Genomic DNA, 3,885 nt, shown 5'->3' on the forward strand with positions numbered 1-3,885 from the left:
AAATATTTTTGTACAAGTCTTTTTCCTTATTCTCTCTTTGGGGTATAATCCAAGCAGTGCTATGGCTGGATCAAAAGGCAGATAGTCTTTTAAAGCCCTTTGAACATAATTCCAAATGACCATCCATAACGGTTGGATCAGTTCAAAACTCTACCAGCAGTGCATTAATGTCCCAATTTGGCCACATCCCCTCCAACATTCATTACTCTCCCTTGTTGTCATTTTAGCCAATCTGCTAGATGTGAAGAGATACCTCAGAATTGTTTTGATTTGCATTTCTCTAATTATTAGAGATTTAGAGCACTTTCTGATGTGCTTATTGATACTTTTGATTTCTTTATCTGAAAATTGCCTATTCATGTCCCTTGCCCATTTATCGATTGGGGGATGGCTTGATTTTTTGTACAACTGATTTAACTTCCTATATATTTGAGTAATTAGACCTTTGTCTGAATTTTTTGTTATAAAGATTTTTTCCCAATTTGTTTCTTCCCTTCTAATTTTGGTAGCATTGGTTTTGTCTGTACAAAAACTTTTTTAGTTTAATGTAGTCAAAATTATTTATTTTACATTTTGTGATTTTTTTTCTAACTCTTGCTTGGTTTTAAAATCTTTCCCTTCCCATAGATCTGACAAGTATATACTATTCTGTGCTCACCCAATTTACCTATAGTTTCCTTCTTTATGTTCAAGTCATTCACCCATTCTGAGTTTATCTTGGAACAGGGTGTGAGATGTTGATCTAGGCCCAATCTCTCCCGTATTGTAAAACATATTATTTTTAAGAGATGAAAGCTGTTCTACTATCAGCAGGCTTTGGGTTCATCAGACAGGGGCATTAGGTGAGGAGGACAAAAAGAACAAATGGCCAACCACATATTTTCAAAGGAAACAGCCCCCGGGGAGTTGATGATGATTTCAAAGTCACTGATTCAAAGGCTCTAATGTGTGCTGAGCCGCAGAGAGCCCAGGTGCTCGGAGGCGGGCGCAGAACTGCCAGCAGGTCAGGTGAGGCCCTTGCAGAGAGAAGGGCATCTCCCAGGCTACAGGGGTGGCGCAAGGAAAGAAAACAGAGAAACTTGCCAAGTGGGCAGGCCAGGAGCCAATCAGGAAGGCACAGGATAGTCCAAAAAATAACTAGAGAAGCCCCTGACAGGCGGTTCCTAAGCAGGCTGCAGCCAGCGAGCAGTACGAATCCTACCCTCTTTTCCAGTCCTATGCCGTGGTACTCCCACAGGCATGCTCCATGCCCCACATCGCCTCTCCTTCCTCTCCTCTCTGTAGTTTTCCTCCCCTGCTCGTCATGCCCTCCCTCCTCCTCTGTCTGCCCTCCCCCATCCCTGCTCTGATGAATTCCTTTTTCCTTCGGTGACTTTTTCTATAGGGATTGATGTCCTGAGAGGCTTTGCTGCAGAGGCACCATAGTTTAAACAAGCTGGAGAGGAGGCCTGCTTTTATATTTTTATATTTATATATATATATTTATTTATATTTACTATATTTTTATATTTAATTTTAATAAAAATTTTAAAAATTTTTTTATAAATTATTAAAAAATTTTAAAAATATTTAATTTTGATAAATATTATATTTATTTTTAAAACCTTATCTTCCATCTTAGAATCAATATCATGTATTGATCCCAAGTCAGAAGAGCGGTGAGGGCTGGGCAATGGGGGTTCAGTGACTTACCCAGGTCACACAGCTAGGCAGCTTCTGAGGCCAGGTTGGATCCTCAGAGCTCTGAGCCACCCAGCCGCCCCTTTTACCATATTAATCACTGTAAAAGCAAAGTCCCTTTGGGCCTCCAAATGGTTGCAGTCCTCCCTCTGGCCACCAGAGGACCCGCCGCCTGCAGAGGTCTAGGTTACTGCTAACACCCCCCACCCTGAGGTCTCTGAACGGTGGGCCTGGCTGGTTTTGAAATGTAAACTTAGGGGGGATTTTAAATATTGATCCAATGGCTCTGCCCCCTACCCTATCTCTAGAATTTCCTCTCTTATCTGGAAACCAGGAGCCCTACGTGCACATTCCTAGGACAGAGGCACTAACATGCTGCTGTCATATCATTTATCAAGCATAGCAAAAATAAAAGGAAAAAGGCAGCTGGGTAGCTCAGTGGATTGATAGTCAGGCCTAGAGACAGGAGGTCCTAAGTTCAAATCTGGCTTCAGACACTTCCCAGCTGTGTGACCCTGGGCAAGTCACTTGACCCCCATTGCCTTATCACTCTTCTGCCTTGGAGCCAATACACAGTATTGATTCTAAGACAGAAGGTAAGGGTTTTAAAAAAATTATTATATTTTCTTTTGTCAAGAAGAATAAAGAGCAGGCAGCTAGATGGCTCAGTGAATGGAGAGCCAGGCCTAGAGACAGGAGGTCCTGGGTTCAAATCTGGCCTCAGACTCTTCCTAGCTGTGTGACCCTGGGCAAGTCACTTGACCCCCATTGCCTACCCTTACCACTCTTCTGCCTTGGAGCCAATACACAGTATTGATTCTAAGATGGAAGGTGAGGGTTAAAAAAATAAATAAATAGAAAAAAGGGAAACGGTGGCTCTTACACTGAATCCTCTGCCTCTAACCATCTCCTGAAAGTCCAGCTTCTTCCCCTCCTTCATCTTTGGAGCTCCAATAGAACAGTCTAAAACCACCAACACCTGGAAAGGATTTAAGAAAGAAGTGGTCATGAGTTTGGGGCCTCTCTTGGGTCAAGGACTATGCCAAAAGGAAGCCAGGGTAAGGGTGGCAAAAGAGGGTGCCACTGAGTGGCTCTGTGGATGGAGAGCCAGGCTCAGTGATGGGAGGTCCTGGGCTCAAATCCAGTCTAGACACTTCCTAGCTGTGTGACCCTGGGCAACTCATTTCACCCCCATTGCCTAGCCCTTCCTGCTTCTCTATCTTGGAACCAAAGCACATTATGGATTCTAAGTCAGAAGGTAAGGGTTGAAAAAAGGAGGGAGGAGGTAGAAGAGAGCTGTTCCATCCTCCATTTCATCAGACAGGGTTTTCAGTAAGTGCCAGTCCCTGCGAGCCCAGACTTGTACTGGCTACACTGGTCTCCATCTCCCGGGTCATTAGGGAACTGGAATTGGTGAAGGCCTGACTGAAATTCAGACTCCTCCTTCTCAGGTCCTCGCCATGGGCAAAGAGAGCCTCGAGGTCCCGGAGTCCTACCCAGAGCCTGCTGTCAGTGACTCATGAGTTAGTCAGCAACCACAGCGAAGTGGCAGCTGTCCAGCTCCCTTCCTGGCAAGCAGAAAGTCCCAAATCTCAAGGGCTCAGCCCAGTGGCCCAGACTGCCCATTCCTCATGCTCCCAATAGCAAGCAGGAAGTGGAGAGGCCCAGACTCCTCCAGACTTGTGTGCCTGCTCACGGATCTAAATACCTTCTTCTCCTTGGTTTATTGAAAAAGAGTCAGGGGCAGCTAGGTGACTTGGTAGACTAAGAGCCAGCCTTATAGATGAGAGATCCTGGGTTCAAATCTGGTCTCAGACACTTCCTAGCTGGGCAAGTCTTCCCCATTGCCTAGCCCTTACTGCTCTCCTGCCTTGGAGCCAAACACAATATTGATTCAAAGATGGAAGGTAAAGGTTTAAAAAGAAAAGAGAAAGAATCAGAGGGGCAACTAGGTAGCACTGTGGATAGTGTCAGGTCTGGAGTCAGGAGGTCCTGGGTTCAAATCTGTGGCTTCAAACTGTTCCTAGCTGTGTGATCCTGGGAAAGTCACTTAACCCCCAATTCCTAGCCCTTACCACTCTTCTGCCTTGGAACCAATATATGGTATTGATTCTAAGATGAAAGGTTATGAGTTTAAAAAAGAGAAAGAAAGAAAAATAAATAAATAAAAAGATTAAGTCACTTAACCCCATTTGCCTAGTCCTT

Source organism: Gracilinanus agilis, chromosome 2 (assembly GCF_016433145.1).
Source record: "Gracilinanus agilis isolate LMUSP501 chromosome 2, AgileGrace, whole genome shotgun sequence".
NCBI classification, from domain to species: Eukaryota; Metazoa; Chordata; class Mammalia; order Didelphimorphia; family Didelphidae; genus Gracilinanus; species Gracilinanus agilis.